At 42.7% G+C, this 21,121-nt stretch overlaps 1 protein-coding gene across 3 annotated transcripts in view; it reads left to right on the top strand.

Moving 5' to 3' along the window:
• The window catches only part of septin9b (septin 9b), a 127,157-nt gene that overhangs the window by 62,165 nt on the left and 43,871 nt on the right, over nucleotides 1-21,121 (top strand). The window contains exon 1 of one of the 3 annotated variants that reach the window (XM_067459509.1): nucleotides 1,427-1,445. The exons of the other annotated variants lie outside the window; for them this stretch is intronic. The gene's annotated coding sequence lies outside the window, so the exon portion shown is untranslated. Of the gene's footprint in view, nucleotides 1-1,426; nucleotides 1,446-21,121 lie in introns of those variants that run through there. 3 annotated transcript variants of the gene reach the window in all.

Below are 21,121 nucleotides of genomic sequence, written 5' to 3'. Positions count from 1 at the left end.
CCACTCCGCACACCTTCATTAGGCATTACAGTCTGCACCTCCCGGTGACGCCAGGCGCCAGAGTGCTCGCCTCCTGAGTGTGCCCAGAATTGGTTCACACCAGGGGGTTTCGATGGGCGTGGCGTAGTGGGTATTCGTTCCCCGAAGCGTCATCTACGATGATGCAGTGCGAGTTCCCTCGATAAAGGGAACGTCTCGGGTTATGAATATAACCCATGTTCCCTGAGAGGGAACTAGACACTGCGTCTCATAGCCATGCCTATCGTCAGAGCGCTCGCTTCATCACAGCAAGCTAACACTGCTTGTGCCGGCGTCCCTTTATACCTCCGGATATGCCGTCACTCGCTACGTCATGACGCAACACCAATCAGGATTGGCCTTTTTTAATTCAAGCTTCAGTGGCGTCACGCTAAGGGCGTTCCCCGAAGTGTCATCTTTGATGACGCAGTGTCTCGTTCCCTCTCAAGGAACATGGGTTATATTCATAACCCGAGATGTTTTTCAGCCCATTGAGGTCCCTTGTTGCCTTTTCTTGCATTTGTCTTCTTTTTTTTTGCATTGTTTGCCTTCTCTGACTGCAAAACCCGGCACTGTGAATTTTGAATGCTCTTTCTCTGCCATTATCTCTGCGTGTGCGCATGTGGGCAGATCCTGTAGCAAAAGCAGTGGTAGCCATGGTAGCGAGAGAGAGTGACAGTCACCCAAGCCAATCCCTTGTTTCGACCTGGACGAAAATAATGAGCTGTGTTTATTACAGATTAAAAAGTCTAGAGTCACTGGATTTTTATACTCTCTTTTTCAGAGTACTCACATTTTAATTATGTATTGACATATAAAGAAAGTTTAAACAAATTTGCACAAAAGTGTTTTAGATCATTCTTACCTACCCTACCTTTAACCTGATATAAATGTAGAATATTTTCATAGTGTAAAACCTTGCACACCTACCAATATGTATTTTTTCTGTGTACAAAAAAAAACAACCTGTAAAGGGATAGACCTACAGTCTTTAAAAAAAGCAATGTGCTGCATAAAGATCCTATAGATTCAAATCTCACAACTTTCAACTTTTTGCTTACTGAAAGTCTTTTGAAAATATAAGATTTGTCTGCGGAACAATCAGTGTTATTAAACTACAGTAAAATCCATTCAACTCACTGTACTTCCCTCACAGCCTTGTTTTCATTTCTGTCTTAAATATGGGGCCACTCTGACAAAGTTCCCTTTCGAAAGGGAACTTGTGCTTTGTCAGCTGACGCTACAGGGAACGCCTTCAGCATTAAAAAGGTATCTGAACTACTATCGAATCACGGCATCCTATTGACCGGCGACAGCCTATGATGTTATCAAGGTCCGACCAGGAACTACATAAGGGCACTTTGCAAACATGACACCAGCTTCTTCGTCTTAAGGAACTGTTTTGTCTGAATACTTCAAGTCAAAAGGTAATCCAATTAATTTGTTTACTGCCTGGGATTAAAAGCATGTACAGTTATGCTCTTTTGGAGTTGCTTGTTTGTTTGTGTGCAATGTGAGCGTTTTTTTTTCAATCCGAGCTCGGTCCGCTGTTGTCTGGCTCTCTTCTTTAGGGAAGAGGGTTTTTGCATCTGAGACCAGTGATGTGTTCCTGCTCACACCGAGACTGAGCGCGGACACGTCATGGTTTCCTCGGATGGGGCTCGCCGATTGTCACGAGAGGGATGTTCTTTCTGGCGATCTGGCGACTGATGAGATCTATCTGAAGTGCGGCAGTGTCTGAGAACCCGCATACCGGTGAGATCCCGGTCCCAGTCAGGCAGGAGGCATCATGATCATAAGACCGGTGACGGGGCCCGAGGCCAACATCGTCTCTCGTGCGCCTCGCGGTCGAGGGTGGGGTGCAAAAAGGCAGACTCCCAGAGAAGAGGAACGGTGCATCACAACAAGGTTGGTGTGGATGAAAGGGTCCTCCCGTTGTGGGGGAGAAAATAATTACAACTGGCCTTCACTCCTATTCTGCATCGTCTTCCCAGGCACTTCTTACATCCAGCCTAGGTGTGGGCCCGTGATGATGATGCCCCCCTCAGGCAGTGGCGCTCCTAAGCATATATGCTGTGGATAAAGTTTATGCATGGATACCATTGCGCACCGGAGGTGAGCTGGTAAGTCCCCATTGTAAGGGAAACATTAACATTGTATGTTTTGTGAAACTTCATGCTCCGCGGTGAGGTTTCAGGAATCACGGGATCGTTGGAGGACACCATAGGGCCCTGTAGGTCCCTGTAGGGTCTTATGAAGGCCAGCTGGCTGTGAGCAGCCAGCTTTGGAAGTCCGGGCAGTTGACTCTAAGACAGGTGGTAGGCCTCAGCAGGCCTCCTTGAAAGAGAGTCCCATGTGTGCCGGAGAGGGTTCTCCCCAACGATGCCGGCTGCAGCAGAAACCTCGTCAACTAGTAGGCCCTTTATGGCCTCCCTGGGGATGAGTCCCCAGGTGTCTACTGGATATCCAGTTCTTCGTCAGCCAGCCGACAAGCTACTCTCAGCCCGGGGTCGCAGATAGTAGGCTTCTCCAGACCTCCCTGTAGGATCGCTGCCGAGTAGTAGACTTCACCAGGCTTCCCTGGAAGCGGGCTTCTGGAACAGCACGCTCTGGCAGCAGGCACAACTGTAGTCCAGGTAGTATGCCTCACCAGGCCTTCCTGAATGTTTGCCACTTGGTAGCAGGCTTCACCAGGACTCCCTGTGGGAGTTCCCGCTTTTGGACGCTCAGGTAGCTAGCAGATCTTGCTATGTGAACAATTTCCCAGTCTCCAGCTACCCCGACAACTGGTGTCGACCGCTATCAGGTGGTAGGCCTCACTAGGCCTCCCTGAGGAACTGCCATAGCAGGCTTCTTTTGGCCTCCCCTGAGGGGGTGTTCCTAGGCATCAGTCACTGGACAGCTAGCATGCGCTTCTAGCAGATAGTAGGCCTCACCAGGCCTCCCTGAGGGCCAGTTTCCGGTTCCAGTCTCTGTGACAGTAAGCATGAATTGCTAGCAGGTAGTAGGCCCCACCAGGCCTCCCTGGAGGCCAGCTCTTTGGTTTTGGATGTTTGCGACTAGCATGTTCTGCTATCAGGCAGTAGTTGCCTCACTAGGCTTCCCTGAGGACAATTTCCCTGGTCTCAGTCCCTGTGACAGTTAGCATGGATTGCCAAAGGGTAGTAGGCCTTGCGAGGCCTCCCAGATAGCTCGCTGTCAGGTAGTAGGCCTCATCTGGCCTCCCTGAGGGATTTGTCGTTGGATAGCAGGCTTCACCTGTCCTCCCCTGAGGACATATTCCTGGTCTTCAGTCACTCGACTCCTAGCAATGGTCTGCTAGCAGGTAGTAAGCCTCACCAGGCCTACTGGGCCTCCCTGAGGGTAAACTCACCTCTGATGGTTTGCACAAATTGCTAGCAGTCTCCGTGAGGGCGAAACCCCAAGCCTGGACGATCGGCTTGCTGGAATAACATGCTTTCAGGTTGTAGGCCTTATTAGGCCTTCCTGAGGAAACGAGTTTCGGTTCTCAGCTACCTTAACAGTCAGCCTCGACGGTTGTCAGGTGGAGGCCCCTTTTAGGCCTTTCCGGGGAACGGGTTCCCAAGGCAGGAACACATAACTGGTTTTATGCTGACAGCTAGTTGATCAGGGTTCCGGCATGATAGCAGGCAAATATAATATTTGTTAGTACTACCTGTGAAAATGCATTCTGGTATCTAGGAATTGCCTAAGAGTTAATATTTAAAAAGAAACCTCAAAAGTTGGATTAAAAAAAAACTGTTTAAAATGTTAAAATCTAGCATCCTGTCAGTCTTTAACAAGATACTTAATGGAGCTCCATCATTTGGAAGATACAGTGTTGGACATGAGAAAGGGTAAAGGGCCTGTTAAAACAGCTCACACATTTGGGTTTGATTAAAGTCATCCAAACTCCACTTTCTCACCCCTTTAAGCATATGTGCAACAACACACACACCCCTGCACACACAAAAACAACTCAGACATATACGTCACGACCATGTACACAACCAAACATTGACAGAACACACAGAAGAAATGGCACACATCACACATGTGGAAGATCTCTGGGCCAGAGGAGTTCCTGTAAATGGTAAAAAATAGAGGAAAGAACAGCTGCAGCCAAGAATGATCTAATACCTAAAAGACACTGTGTGTGTGCATGCGTGCGTGCGTGTATATATTTTCTATTAGTAAAAATTAGACTGAATTCTAATTACCTAAAACCAGTTTTAGTGTCACAATTTATCTAAATCAAAGATGCTTGGCTTGTGCAGAACCCCAAAGCACATCATTTGTACATCTACCATATTTGCTTTATAGCTTCATTTGTTTATTTTCTATCACTCCGTGTAACACTTTAAACTTAAAGGCACCCAAAAATGGAAATTCTGTTATTTATTTACCCCCGTGTCATCTCAAACATATGACTTTGTGTGAAACAATTATCTTGGAATAGGTTTATTTTATTTTATTTTATTTTATTTTATTTTATTTTATTTTATTTTATTTTATTTTATTTTATTTTATTTTATTTTATTTTGTATTCACTTATCCATAAGGAAGTTACTTTTATGTACAATTACAGTACTATCTAACAGCTGTATATTCTGTAGCTGGCACTATACATACAACTAGTATACTACAATATAGTATAAAGAGTAGAGCTGGGAGGGCAACATCTAACTATAGTTTTGTTGTGAGTGTGACAGATTAGGCTCCTTCCTGTTCATTCAGTTTTTTAGGGGGGAGGAAGTGACCTCACACCAGCTTGTCTCACATCCTTCCTTCCAATTGTTTCTCCTTGATCTGACATTTAAGAGCATGTGAACACTTGCAGAATATTTTGTAGTTTTTGAAGTATATTTTGATTTGCTTGATTTTGGTTTTCTATAAAACCTCAGATCAGGTTAAAACCAGAAATCCCCAAAGAATGTGTGATTTTTTTTATTTATATTTATTTATTGATTTATTTATTTATTTATCTATATATATATATATATATATATATATATATATATATATATATATATATATATATATATATATATATATATATATATAATATTTTTATTTATTATTATTATGTAGCTGATGTTAAACGGGCAACTGACTATCCCCAGTTTTATGTATATCTAAATTTGGTGTTCTGACTTATTGAACTATGAACTTTGTTCATATCCCAATCCCTAGTTTCCTCCTACAGATCATGTGACTCATCCTCATTGCAGCGGTTTTATTTAAAATATTTTCTCTTGGGTCTATAACACTGAAGTAGAGCTATGTCTTCTGCTTCAGTGAGGTCATACCAAGACCACCCGTCCAAACGTTATGCGCAAGAGAGGGGGCTGTCAAAACAGTGATGAATAGATTTGATCTACTAAGCGCCTCCTGCTGGTTGTCTAGACCCTCTGCAGACTCAAAAGACTTGCTCATCCTGCAAGATGTGTGTGACAAAATGTCCTCACATGGATAATAATACCAGACAATTTTGACCTTGCTCATGAGGACAACAGCTTATAAATCATACAAAATTATTATTATTATTATTATTATTATTATTATTATTATTATTATTATTATTTATGTATTTTAAAATGTAAATTTAAAATTCTGTTTTGTTTGAGGATTGGGCTAGTATTAGGGGATAGAATATACATAACAATTCATACAGTATAATAATCATGTCATCATAAAACAACCCTAACCCTCCCTCTCTTCTCACCCAATGTGATAGAGAGAGGGTGTCTGAGATTTGCACGTTTGCTTCTGTTTCTGTTATACACAGTTCTGTGATCTGTGTGTGTATATATATACACACACACACACACACACACACACACACACACACACACACACACACACACACACACTCACATAAAGGATTATTAGGTACACTTGTTCAATTTCTCATTAATGCAATTATCTAATCAACCAATCACATGGCAGTTGCTTCAGTGCATTTAGGGGTGTTCCTGCTCAAGACAATCATTTGAACTCCAAACTGAATGTCAGAAAGGGTAAGAAAGGTGATTTAAGCTATTTTGAGCGTGACATGGTTGTTGGTGCCAGACAGGCCAGTCTGCGTATTTCACAATCTGCTCAGTTACTGGGATTTTTAAGCACAAACATTTCTAGGGGTTACAAAGAATGGTGTGAAAAGAGAAAAACATCCAGTATGCAGCAGTCCTGTGGGAGAAATTGCCTTGTTGATGCTAGAGGTATGCAGCAAAGCATTTATGAAGCCACAACACGCACAACCTTGAGGCGGATGGGCTACAACAGCAAAAGACCCCACCGGGTACCACTCATCTCCACTACAAATAGAAAAAAGAGGCTACAATTTGCACAAGCTCACAGCTGGTGGTGGTGTAATGGTGTGGGGGATGTTTTCTTGGCACACTTTAGGCCCCTTAGTGCCAATTGGGCATTGCTTAAATGCCATGGCCCACCTGAGCATTGTTTCTGACCATGTCTCTCTTTATGAGCACCATCTACCCATCCTCTGATGGCTACTTCCAGCAGGATAATGCCCCATGTCACAAAGCTTAAGTAATTTCAAATTGGTTTCTTGAACATGACAATGAGTTCACTGTACTAAAATGGGCCCCACAGTCATCAGATCTCAACCCAATAGAGCATCTTTGGGATGTGGTGGAACGGGAGCTTCGTGCCCTGGATGTGCATCCCACAAATGGATGATTAACCGCAAGATGCTATCCTATCAATATGGTCCAACATTTCTAAAGAATGCTTTCAGTACCTTGTTGAATCAATGCCACGTAGACGTAAGGGGGTCAAACACAATATTAGTATGGTGTTCCTAATAATCCTTTAGGTGAGTGTATATATATTAGTTGAAGTTGTGGTGGCTAGACGTCTGTGTCAGAGCATCTCCAAAACCGCAGCCCTTGTGGGGTGTTCCCAGTCTGCAGTTGTCAGTATCTAGCAAAAGTGGTCCAAGGGAGGAACAGTGGTGAACCAACGACAGAGTCATTCACTTGGGGAATGAAGGCTGACCCGTGTGGTCTGATCAAACAGACAAGCTGCTGTTGCTCAAATTGCTCAAGAAGTTAATGCTGTTTCTAATATAAAGGTGTCAGAATAAACAGTGTATCGCAGTTTGTTTTTTAAGGGGCTGCATAGCCGCAGACCAGTCAGGGTGCCAATGCTGACCCCTGTGCTCCACTGAGCACCAACAGTGAGCATGTGAGCATCACAAATGGCTGAAGTGACCTCCATTGTAAGTAAAGTACCGGCCCTTGTGGTACAGGAGACTATGGCAACTTGGGGTATTGGGAATGTTACAACGTGCTACCCCCTCTGAAATAGCCAGGACAGTGTCTCAGTCTCATGTCAGGGGGAATGGCATTCAAATGCCACGCACCAATTCTCATTGGCCTTTTAAAAAATATATGAGGTGTTTGGGGCAACCCAAACAACCCCTATTGTCACTACATTGACACAACTTTGAATAAGTGACAAATAGGGAACGTTATTATCATTATAGTCTTAGTTATCATTCTTAGTGTGAACGGGCATTTGATGTCATCTAATGTTCTTTTTAAATGCCTTTAAATTTATGCTGTCAAATGTAACATATATTTATACATACACAGCAGGGATGGAAATTTATTTTTTTTGTCCACCGGCCACTGTGGCTGGTGATTTCAAAATTTACCAGACATGTTTCTTGTTTTTAACCGACAATGTGTTACTAATTAATTAATACTACAAGCTCTACAATATAAGCTGTTTATTTATTATGCCAATTATTAGTACCATTGCATTTATGGCTATGACTGTGTAACTTTTACACTGCATTGCAATTGTTTAAATTAATATTAAAGTTTCAAATAATAAATAAATTACAAATTATGCACATATTTATTTAGCACATTGCAACAATGCATAGTATAAAATAATATTCTGACTAAATTTTTTAACTTGACCTCACTCTTGTGTACATTAAATAATAATGTAGCTTTCCTGTAGCTCAAACAGTAGAGCGTGGTGCTAGCAACGCCAAGGTCATGGGTTCAATTTCCAGGGAAAGCAAGAACTGACAGAAATATAAAATGTGTACCTTAAAATGCAATGTAAGTTGCTTTGGATAAAAGCGTCTGCCAAAATGCATAAATGTAAATGTAATGTAGGCTACCAGCCTACGTATCTGCAGAAAGGTACAGCAACTGAATAAAATAATCAAATGTAAAATAACAGCATATTTAACTGTTTAAATTAAAGATTAATCCTTATTAAACTTAAAAGAACATTTAAACATTTAAAAGAAAAGCTATTCAATCAAGAGCAGTGAGTGATGTCCTTATCTTTTGTTTGACATTAAACAGACAGCAGTAAAGTTCTCATTCGCGTCTTCTGGCAATACAGCCGTGTGATGATGGCGAAAATGACTGCTCATATTCGAACATACCAACACGATCTCATGGAAATGCGTATCAATAGTACGAGTGTGAAATCTTGTGGAATGGATACGCCAAAATGAGTTTTGGCGTGCAAATGCTACGCAGTTTTTCGCGCCTGGTTTCTCCTAAGGTTTTTTCTCCATTATGTCTCGATGGAGTTTCGGTTCCTTGCCACCGTCGTCCATGTTGCCTTAAGGCTTAGGCTTTTGGCTTTCTCAGTTGGGTACACTAAATATTTAATTATATAACTTTCTATTCAATTCTGTTGCATTACTTTCCTTACCCAACCCGATCACACATAAATGCGTATAAATAGTACAAGTGTGCAATGTCGTGGAATGTATACGCCAAAACTCATTTTGGCGTGCATATGATACTCTGTTTTTCGCGTGCATATGATACGCTCTTTATGGCGTATATATGACACGCGCTTGGGTAGGTTTAGGGTGGTGGGGTTGGGGGTTCGTATGTATAATACGCCATAAAATGTGTATCATATGCACGCGAAAAACAGCGTGCCATAGACACGCCAAAATTAGTTTTGGCGTATACATTCCACGACATTGCACACTCGTACTATTTATACGCATTTTTGTGAGAATACCCTGCAGAGTGAGGTGAAAATTAGACTATTAGTCAAAATAAAATTTTGGTAATGAAATATGATGTTCAGACTTTTGACTTTCTTTAATGACTACATAACACAATACTTGTACTTTTACTTTCAGTGCAGTTGTACTGTTCTCGCTGAGGTGTAGCAACTCCAACTAAACAGTGAGCTAAACTCTCTCTATTCATGAACACGAAGAAATCCTGAGTTCCTTGTATGCAGATTTATTTTCTTCACATTGTTTTGAATCCATACATATGAGATGAGTGATGAGAGACGAGAGAGTGAAACTAGGAAACAAACAGCAAGATACTGTAATTAGCTAAGCCACAGAGTTTCTATTAACATTAATTTTACAGCATAAAATCAATATGCTTTAAAGTTAACTCAGTCAGAACAAAGATTATATACATACAAGCGATGCTTCTACTGGGGAATCAACAGGAAGGATGCATTTTCACTGGAGCAATGAACATCTGCATTCATTACAGTCTGCCGTATCTAACGCGATTTCCTACTTCCGGTATTGACTCAGTAAACAAACGTCAAAATAAAAGTCTGCATGAAACTGAAAGTATATCAAAATTAAATGCATAAAAATTATACTTAGATGCCTGAAAGGCAGAACACTCCCCGTCTGACCTTAAAGGTCACTATTAACTATAAAATGTCTCTGAACCTTAGTCTTTGGGCATAAGAAGAACTACTTCTGACACTGGTCTCAAGAACACCTTTGCAGAACCTTGAGCTGAAGTCCTGAGCTCTACTTTCCTTACTTTGCTGTCACTCCCAGGGAAGACAGCTGTGATCCTCGCCATAGGCCACGAGTTACGTGCAGCTTGACTGTCCTTCAGGAGCACAATGTCCCCTTCTTTCAGGTCTCGTTGGGAATCCCGCCATTTCTGGCGGGCTTGCAGAGTGGGGAGGAACTCCTGACGCCAGCGACGCCAGAATCTGTCAGCGAGAGCTTGGACTTGTTTCCATTGTCTGCTGAGAAGATCCTTGTCTGTGAAGTCTCCGTGCGGTGGGGCAACCCCAAACTTCTGGGTAAGTATCATTGCAGGGGACAATATGAATGGTGACTCTGGGTCAGTGGAGACTGGAACGAGAGGTCTGGCATTGATTATCGCAGTCACTTCCATCATGAGTGTGCACAGGACATCATGGGTGAGTTGAATGTTCTCTTGGAGCAGGATTGCATCGAGGATCCGTCTTGATAGGCCTATCATACGTTCCCATGATCCTCCCATATGGGACGCATGAGGAGGATTAAACACCCATGAACACCCTTTTTGACTCAAGAAGTTCTGCACTGTGATGTCAGGTTGTTGTCGGCTCAGTCCCAGTTCTTTTGCAGCGGCTACAAAATTTGTTCCACAGTCTGATCTTACCTGCTTCGCAGGTCCCCGTATGGCAAAGAAACGTCGTAATGCATTAATGCAACTGGACGTGTCTAGGGACTCGATGATCTCGATGTGCACAGCTCGGGAGCTCATACAGCAGAAGAGCATTGCCCATCTTTTACTTTGGGCCTGTCCACCTCGTGTACGTCTGGAGACGATTTGCCATGGTCCGAATACATCCACTCCTACATAGGTGAAGGGTGGGCAAGTGTGTAATCGTTCTGGAGGTAAGTCTGCCATAAGTTGTTCCTCTGTTCTGCGGCGCAACCTTCGGCACACTACACATTTGTGCAAGACAGAGGCAATAAGTCGTTTTCCACCTATGACCCAGAAGCCCGCTGCTCTCAGGGCTCCTTCGGTGAAGTGGCGGCCTTGATGCTTTACCTCTTCATGGTACTGTCGCACCAACAGCAGAGAAACATGGCTGGTTTTGGGCAGGATGATGGGTTTTTTTTCCTGAGTGCTCAAGTCAGCGTGTTTTAATCTGCCACCGACACAAATCAGATCACCTTCAAGAACAGGTCTGAACTTATGAAGGGCACTGTCCTTGGTTACAGCTTGTCCGAGCTCAAGAGCTCTGAGCTCTTTTGCAAAAACGTCTTCCTGTGCGGCTCTGATGATGATGTGTCTTGCCTGAGACAACTCATCTGGTGTGCGTGGGAGGTTGCAGTGGTGCCATCCTTTACATTCACTGGACTTGTCGTGTCTGTAAGCATTGGCTATGTGGATGAGTAGGGCAATAGCCCTGGTGAGGGAGCGCATGCTTGAAAAGCGCTGTAACCGTGTGGTGGTAAGTCCTCTGTTTTGAATGCGAGTAAGAAAACTACTCACTTCAGGTCGTATTTCCATGTCTGATTCTGGGTTAACAAGTTCAAATGTATGGCTTGTATCCGTGTTAGATGGATCTGGTTTGTGTAAAAAGGCTGGTCCAGTGAACCACATAGTCTTTGTCAGTTGGGACGAAGGCACTGACCTGGATGCGTGGTCAGCCGGGTTGTCCTCTGTGTTGACATAGAATCATTGGTCAGGTCTTGTGGACTGACGAATTCGTCTGACTCGATTATGAACGTACACATAGAAGCGTTTTGTCTGATTGTGAATGTATCCGAGCACGACCTTGCTGTCACAAAAGAACTTGATTGCATCAAGCTTCATGTCCAGTTCATCTTGGATGAGTTCGGCGACTTCTACGGCTAATACTGCGGCACACAATTCCAACCGAGGAATGGCAGGTTCGGACTGTGGGGCCAACTTAGCTTTCCCTAAGATAAATCCTACTTCGACTTGTCCCTCAGCTTGAATGGTCCTAAGATATGCCACAACTCCAATGGCCTTTGAGGATGCATCAGAGAAGACACATAGCTCCGTGTGTAAAGCATTGGATAGTGACGTTGTTGTGTATGAACGTGGGATATGCAGCTTGCTTAATTCATGCAGTGACTCACTCCATACTTCCCATTGCTTCAGCTTTTGTTCTGGAAGAGGAGCATCCCAGTCACATGTGTTGACACTGAGTTCTCTCAAGAGACTTTTGCCTTCAATAGTTACAGGTGCAACCATGCCTAAAGGATCAAAGACGCTATTCACTGTTGACAGGACTCCCCTTCGAGTGAAGGGTTTCTTGTGCTCTGAGGCTGTGAATGTGAATGTGTCTAATGCTGTCTCCCACAGCAGTCCCAAACTGCGTTGCACTGGTGTAGCTTCACCGCTAAGGTCGAGGTCTTTCTTAGCTGCTCTGTCCTCAGATGCAAAGGCCTGAAGGACGGCTTCCCTGTTTGAGGCAAACTTGTGAAGCCTCAGGTTCGACTCACTGAGAGAGGTCTGTGTTCTCTGTAAGAGACTAATGGCTTCAGCTTCAGTTGGCACACTGATGAGCCCATCATCTACGTAAAAATGACGTTCGACAAACTGGACTGTGTCTTTTCCATGTTTGTGTGCACCTTCATGGATGGCTCTCCTTAGTCCGTAGATGGCTACAGATGGTGACGGGCTGTTGCCGAAAACATGGACCCTCATCCTGTAGTCGATGATATCTTTAGACATATCATTGTCTCTGTACCACAAAAACCTCAGGTAGTTCCTGTGGTCTCTGCGGACAAGAAAGCAGTGGAACATCTGCTGTATGTCAGCAATCACTGCTACCTGTTCCTTGCGGAAGCGGATCAACACCCCAATGAGTGAGTTATTGAGGTCTGGGCCTGACAGAAGAACACCATTTAGGGATGTGTCAAAGTACTTTGCGCTGGAGTCAAACACCACACGGATGCTTCCAGGCTTTTGCGGGTGGTAGACTCCGAAAGTAGGCAGGTACCAACATTCTTCATTCTCCTCCAGTGGCGGAGCCACTTCTGCATGTTTGTTGTCAAATATTTTCTTCATGAATTCTAGAAACTGATCCCTCATTTCAGTTTTTCTCCACAGCGTTTTCTCCAGGGAGGTGAAGCGAGTGAACACCTGTTCACGGTTGTTGGACAAACGTTGACGGGGAACTCTAAAGGGGAGAGGAGCGACCCAGTTGTTTGACGTATCTCTATACATTTCTTGGTCCATGATTTCCAAAAAGATTGTGTCCTCCATGGAATGGGCAGGTTTGTTGTCAGACTCGGTCTCGTTGAAGACCTTTAGTCCAAGGGACTCTAACGATGCCTTGTGTGGTTTGTTCTTCTGCTCCCTGCCAAGGGACACATCCTCAATCAGCTTCATGAAGCCTTCACATGGTCTTAGAATAGAGGGTCGGCCATTCTCTAGCACACTTGTCTTGAACGCGCTCACAGCTGGCTTGTGTGCATTCCCAAGGCACACGTCTCCTACCAGGACCCATCCCAAATCCAGTCTTTGTGCAAAAGGGGCGTTGTGAGGTCCGCTCACTTGCTGTCGGACTTTATGGACTCTCACAATGTCTCTGCCTAGCAAGATGAGGATTTCTGCCTTGGGGTCGAGTTCTGGTATGTGTTCTGCTACACTTCGTAAGTGTGGATGATAACGGGCTGCTTCAGGCGTTGGTATTTCAGAGCGATCATTGAGAATGTCATTACACTCAATTAGCGGTGGTAGCAATAGGCTAGTCTGCCCATCAAGCGATTCGACCTGGAAGCCCTCTGCCTTTCTGCCTGACGTCTCCACCAATCCAGCACAGGTCTTCAGTGAGTAGGGGAAAGGTTGGCCCTTGATATTGAAAAGTTTGAAGAAATCTGATCGCACCAGTGAACGGTTACTTTGATCATCCAGAATAACGTACATGTTGATTGCCTTCTCATGTTGACCTTGAGGGTATATTCGTACCAGACAGATCTTTGAGCAGGATCTTGCTGTTCGCTCTGGACCACATACCTGGGTGCAGTGTGAGGAGATGGCTGTGCTGCTGCTAGCATGCTCCTCTTCCTCCCCGCCATTGTCTGGTGGGGGTGTAGACCTTCTGTAGACTTGAGGTGGTGGACCTGGATGCATGGCAGCATGATGTCGGTCGCTGTCACACTCCATGCACTTTACTGTTGCCTTACAGTCTCTTGCAAGATGACTAGCTGATGTGCAGCACTTGAAACAAATTCCATTCTCCTTGAGAATACTCTTTCTTTCTTCAAGAGACTTTCTTCTAAATACTCTGCATTTCCTTAGCGAATGTGGTTTGTTGTGAATGGGACAGTTTTTCTCTGGGCCACTGGGATTTCTCTCAGGTGAGTTCGCAGGTGGGTCTTTACTTGAAGAGATGTTGGTCTTGTGAACCGATATTTTCCTTCCATAATTATTTGAGACTACTTTCTCTGACTTCAGTCCATTGTTGCTGGTGCATGGAAGGATGAAACTGGGATCATTCCTCCGGCGTGCTTCATGGCAGATGAAATCTGCAAAGTAATCGAATGGGGGGAAGTGGCCGTTGTTGTCCTCTTTAAATTTTGAGCCAACTGAGAGCCATTTTTCATGTAGCCCATAAGGGAGTTTCTCCAATATGGGCCCAATGCCCCTGGCAGTATCCAGGTAGGCCAATCCTGTGAGGTAACCTTCTTCTCTGGCACTTTGGAGTTCCATAAGAAGATCGCCTAGGTCTCTCAGCTTCCCATAATCTTTGGTTGATATTCTTGGGAATTCATCCAACCTCTTAAAGAGCGACTTCTCCATTACTTCAGGAGCAGCGTAGCACTCTTGGAGGCGATCCCAGGCCTTTCTAAGTGCTACATCTGGGTTTCCGACATGCACAGAGCGAATCCTTCTGATGTGTTTCACGGACTCTGGTCCGAGCCATTTAATCAGCAAATCTAACATTTCAGTGAGGTGAGTCCTAAGCCGGTAGTAGAATTGCTGAATGATGATTGCCATGCTAAATAATTTTCAGGTTTATCATCGTATTGGTAGAGACTTGTACTTACTAAATCACGTCGAGCTAGGTAAAGTGCCAGGTGTTCTGTTTCAGGTGTCACGTTTGCGATGGGTGCTACATACACAGGCATGTATGATGGAGCTGTTGCTTTAAGTGGTGACTTGAGAGGATGATATATTGTCTTGGGTTTTGCGGGGTATCCGCAGTCACTAGTAGGTGTTTTGTGACGTTCGTCATATCTTACCAGACCTGTATAACCTCCATTAAGGGGTGTGCTGGTCTGCTTTAGATCCCTGAATTTAGCATGGTCGCTGAAGAATGGCTTTTCCGGTGCTGTGTTATGCTCAGATGGTCTGTTATAAGTTTCAACCTCTCCTTGCCCTTCCTGTAACTGTAAGTTGCATTCTGGTAGAGGATTCCATGTAGCGTAGCTGCCTTCGGACAATACTGCCTCAGGTAATGTTGCATGGGCAGATGCTTGAGTTCGTGCTATACTATGTACAGCTTGCGCTTCAATATATTCATTAGTGCGTGTTACGATTTCATTTCGTAATTTAGATTGAGAAGATACATCGGTCTTGATTGAATCTTCTAGATCTAGTTCGGCCGCTTCTAATGCCTCAGCTTGGGCGATGGCTGCGGCCGCCTCTCTTTGAAGTTCAAGTGCGCCTAGTTTAGCTTCTAGCTTCGCTTTTCCTAATTGTAGTTCTGCTTCCTTCTCTGCACTTTGTACCTTCAGCTCTGCTTCTTTCTCAGCGAACGCAGCTCGTGCCTTTGCTGCCTCTGCTTTAGCGCGCGCCCTCACTGCAGCGCTTGATGCCGATGAGTGAGAGCTCTTTGATTTTCTTGTGCGTGCAGATGCATCGTCAGTCCTTTCTAATTCCATTTTACTAACTCGCTTCTCAAGACGTTGAAACTCCAGCTGGATTACGCTTTTTCACTGTACTGTTCTCGCTGAGGTGTAGCAACTCCAACTAAACAGTGAGCTAAACTCTCTCTATTCATGAACACGAAGAAATCCTGAGTTCCTTGTATGCAGATTTATTTTCTTCACATTGTTTTGAATCCATACATAAGAGATGAGTGATGAGAGACGAGAGAGTGAAACTAGGAAACAAACAGCAAGATACTGTAATTAGCTAAGCCACAGAGTTTCTATTAACATTACTTTTACAGCATAAAATTAATATGCTTTAAAGTTAACTCAGTCAGAACAAAGATTATATACATACAAGCGATGCTTCTACTGGGGAATCAACAGGAAGGATGCATTTTCTCTGGAGCAATGAACATCTGCATTCATTACAGTCTGCCGTATCTAACGCGATTTCCTACTTCCGGTATTGACTCAGTAAACAAACGTCAAAATAAAAGTCTGCATGAAACTGAAAGTATATCAAAATTAAATGCATAAAAATTATACTTAGATGCCTGAAAGGCAGAACAGCAGTATTTTTTTTAATAAACTAGGCCTACTTGCAATACTTAAGTACAAAAAAAAAATGTTGAACACTTTTGTACTTCTATACTTAGTGTGTATCTAATGAAAATAAATATTTTATTACTACACACTAAACAGAGCTAAATATATTATGTAATGTGATTGTTTCAATATCATGTTAATTAAAGGTGCCATCTGTAAAAATTGAGGTAAAAATATCCAAAAAATGACCTACACGCATCAAAAGAATGAGATGAAATAAGGGCGATGATGTCATTAAAAAAAATGTCAAGTTATAGTGCTGCAGAGATATCAACCTTAAAGGGATCCCCTGGTGTTGAGACTTGTATGGCTTAATATAACATAAATGATGTCTCTTACTGAATTATGTAGTAGAAAACCCATGAAAGATCTACGTTATTTAAAAAATCGATTTTATATTTGGACCATGGGCGGTGCCATTTTGTTTGCGTTCTAGGTTGATGACGTAGAATGGTGGCACTCCTCAATCAGCTGGCATTACCCGTAGCTATTTTTACCACAACGCAACTCGAAAATTGTTTCAGAGTTAAACAAAACCAATGAATTGCTTTGTAATTGTACTTAAAACACACTCAAACATACATGTGCACACAAACTCACCTACACAAGTCACAAACAGATCGGCGGCCGGGCACACACAGCTGACAGACTGCGCTGTCTCAATCGAGATGTTGGGCTGCTCAGTCTCCACGACAGGGGCTGAATCCGAAATCGACCCCCTTTACCTTGAAATAGGGCATTATTTGAAGGGACGGCCATTTGTAGTGTTGTCCGACACCATAGGGACATGTTCAAGTGCAGTCATTCAGTCTCACGTTCACCGCAATAACGAGTGTACAGCCGATTTACAAACAGCTGTCCGACTTCACGCACTCGATCGTCTTCATTAACTCCTTCAAGTTGTATTAGTGAACAAAAGTAGCGAAAGTAATTTGTGTCTTAAAAGTGAAAGTTTAAAGATTGAGGTTAATTCACTGAGCTTGTGCTCAAACTTTAATGCACAAATAATCCCATGCATCATCACCAAAACATCCTGCCTCTCTTCCTCCTCACGTTAACTTATCCCATCATCCTACATAGATATTTCCCTCTGCTGGATACATTAGGCATTACAGTTAATCTACTGCATATCAACAGTCTAGATATCAACACAGGGAATAGTGATTGAGGGTTATGTATGCGCGCACGCAGTGCGTGTGTGTTCGCGCCGATCTGTTGGGGTGTGTGTGTGTGTGTGTGTGTGTGTGTGTTCACGCCGATCTGTTGGGGTGTGTGTGAGTCTGTGTGAGCGAGAGAGTTTGTGTGCACACGTATGTTTGGGTGCGTGAAGTCGGACAGCTGTTGTGTGTAAATCGGCTGTACACTCGTTATTGCGGTGAACGTGAGACTGAATGACTGCACTCGAACATGTCCATGATGTCGGACAACACTACAAATGGCCGTCCCTTCAAATAATGCCCTATTTCAGGGTATAGGGGGTCGATTTCGGATTCAGCCCCTGTCGTGGAGACTGAGCAGCCCAACATCTCGATTGAGAAAACGCAGTCTGTCAGTGTGTGTGCCCGGCCGCCGATCTGTTTGTGACTTGTGTAGGTGAGTTTGTGTGCACATGTATGTTTGAGTGTGTTTTAAGTACAATTACAAAGCAATTCATTGGTTTTGTTTAACTCTGAAACAATTTTCGAGTTGCGTTGTGGTAAAAATAGCTACGGGTAACGCCAGCTGATTGAGGAGTGCCACCATTCTACGTCATCAACCTAGAACGCAATCAAAATGGCGCCGCCCATGGTCCAAATATAAAATCGATTTTTTAAATAACGTAGATCTTTCATGGGTTTTCTACTACATAATTCAGTAAGAGACATCTTTATATTAAGCCATACAAGTCTCAACACCAGGGGATCCCTTTAAATAGCAGTAGCATTACTAGCCCCGGCCCGACAGGTGTCGTAATACCAGTCTCGGCCATGGGAGGCGGTATGCGGGCAACATAACCACCAGCTAACCTGGCGTACTTGAACCTGATGTCAATCGTGCGGAAAGTACAGCCCACTACTTCATTTCAGTTCAGGGAAGAGAGTGGACGGAAGGCCGAAGCCCTTGGCCCCTTAAATGTATCTGATATGATAAAAAATAGCTGTTTATACATGACCGGAAAAAGTGGAAGTGCGGCCGCCCGGCGACTGTGTCCCGTCCCGTCATAATAAAAGTACCGGTACTCACGAGCCGTTTAGAATAGGCGCCCTCCAGTGGACGAAAAGTTGCATAGTGCACCTTTAAATCATTAGGACATCACAGAAAAATGCATTACACACAAATTGACAGTTTGCTGAGAATGACCCTTGCACACGTAATATGTACAGTTTGCTTTAATAATACATTTCTAAGACTTCCGCACCTGACACATACTAGCAGTCTCGTGGAATTCACGTACATACATGCATGAAGTTAACATTGTAATGCTCAATGTAATGTACCTTTGATTTAAAAAAAAAATAAATAAATAAATAAATTCCCTAGTCCAATGATTGAATTCAAAAGCTGTTTCCTGCACATACACTGCATCCGAAATCGCATGCTGTATAGGTTTGGTTTGACGTACTACAACTTACTTTGTGATGGTTAAAAAAGTATGTTCTATATAGTTTGAATTAAATTTTGAAAACTGTCATGTAACTTATGGCGAACTACTCTGTTGGCGTTCTGTTTTACGTTTATTAAAAATATATAATTTCAGGCACAGTGATACTTTACACAGACTCAAAGAAAATGAGGAAAAGTAACAAACACACCCGGTTACACTCCTGAGTGTCTGGTTCAGAAACAAAAAGTTGAGTTCTGGTGGCTTTTATGTTATTTTTTAATAGAGTTGTGTGTAATGTTGACATAGGACCCCTCTAATCCTCTGAAAAGTTGAGCTGAGATGAGTCACTGGAAATATGACAGTCATCTCTTGATGAAATTTCCGGAAACATGTGTTTACTTTATATGGCGAGAGGGAGGTCAGAGGTCACGCAATTTCCCACCAAAGTGCATACTATCTCATCTCAATATTCTCAGTCTTCCCCTTTTGTCTTATATCGTATGTGCTCGATTGCTTTCTAATCTCTTGTCCCTTTTTTATCTCCCCCTTTTTCGTTATTTGTTTTGTCTCTATATAATTATTCAAACAGTTGAGTCTTTTAACTTTTAAGAGGTTGTACAATGTAGCCTTAACCCTCTATGGGACAAGAAAATTATAATGTACAACCAATATAAAAATATATAAATTTAGTAAAATAATTTTGACACCTTTTTTCTCTGTGTAGGTGCCCTTTGACAAAGTTTGAAAGAAGCACATTCAGATAATCTACCCAGTCAGCACGAGATGATGGTTATATACTTGCATCTCTCCTCCCCCTCCAACTCCTCACTCTTGATTATTTATATCTCAGCCAAGGTTTGGGGGGTGTCTGACATAATTTTTTCATAATTGTGACTTTAATAAAAAATGTATTGCGACTTTTTATATCACTTTATAACACCCAATTGTGAGTTTAAATCTCACAGTTCTGAGACAAATATATATATATTTTTTTTTATATATATATATTTAGTAGCCGAAACAAGCTTCAATAAAACACAATGCATTAAGTGTAGGGGGTGAAACTTTTGTCATTCATGTCAGAACTTTTCATTCATTTAGGACTGCCCTTCAGAAGATAATAACTACATGTTTCCCAGATGACAAAATAAGTACAATTTACCCTGTTCATCTAATTCAAAAAGTTTACACACCCCAGATCTTAAAGGGATACTTCACCGTTTTTTTTTTTCATATTAAACTATGTTATTCCCTTGACTAAGATGAGTTGATACACACCTCTCTCGTCAGAGTAATCGCTCTGACGTGTGGTGACGATCTGATAGCATTTAGCTTAGCCCACTAAGCCCAGTTCATTCACTATGAAACCAAACAGAGATCAAGTTAGAAGCGACCAAACACCTCCACGTTTTCCCTATTTAAATACAGTTACACAAATAGTTGAACGATCAAGTATGGTGACAAGGGAGGTGTTTGGTCGCTTCTAACGTGATCTCTGTTTGGTACCATAGTGAATGAACTGGGCTTAGTGGGCAAAACTAAATGCTATCAGAATGTCACCGCGCGTCAGAGAGATTAAGTGCACGCACTAAGACGAGAGAGGTATGTATCAACTTGTTTTAGTTAAGGGAATAACATAGTTTAATATAAAAAAGTGGTGAAGTATCCCTTTAAAACGGATGTTGTTTAAAATATGCAGAGGAATGTCATAGTATTCCAAAGTATTCTAAAGTATTTAGATTAAGTTACAAATCTTGTGTAATCTACCGAAATTCATTACAAAGGACTTTTTAAAGCATATATTTTGTAATCTGTAGTGAAATACGTTTTAAAATAACCTTCCCAACCATGATTAGGTGTGAATTGGAAATCAGGATTCAATGTGCTTCACAAGCTTGCATCAGAAAATGCAACACAACCATTTGATTGCACTTTAAATCCACTCTAAACACTCACCATTCTGTTGTAATTTAGTGATGAAATAATAGAGTAAATAAGCCTGGCTCCACCCTACGTACTTCCGTTCAATTAAAATTTTCCTTCAGTACTCCGTCTGGGGTTGCAGTATATTCTCTGGTTTTCGCCGATCAAATTTTAACTGGTTTAATTGGCGAAAAGAAGGAGTGGCTGAGAACAATGATGTTGTTCGCAAAAGTCTATGGTTTGAGATTATATGCGTCACGACCAAACGTTAGTGATTGGTTATAGCGGATTCAGAGTGGCTCTGTGCAAATCCAATAGTTTTAAACTTTTGTCTCTGTACAAAAAAAGTCAACCAGACT

This window comes from Pseudorasbora parva, chromosome 12 (assembly GCF_024679245.1).
Source record: "Pseudorasbora parva isolate DD20220531a chromosome 12, ASM2467924v1, whole genome shotgun sequence".
In the NCBI taxonomy this organism is placed as follows: Eukaryota; Metazoa; Chordata; class Actinopteri; order Cypriniformes; family Gobionidae; genus Pseudorasbora; species Pseudorasbora parva.
This window is presented reverse-complemented; position numbering and strand designations above follow the sequence as displayed.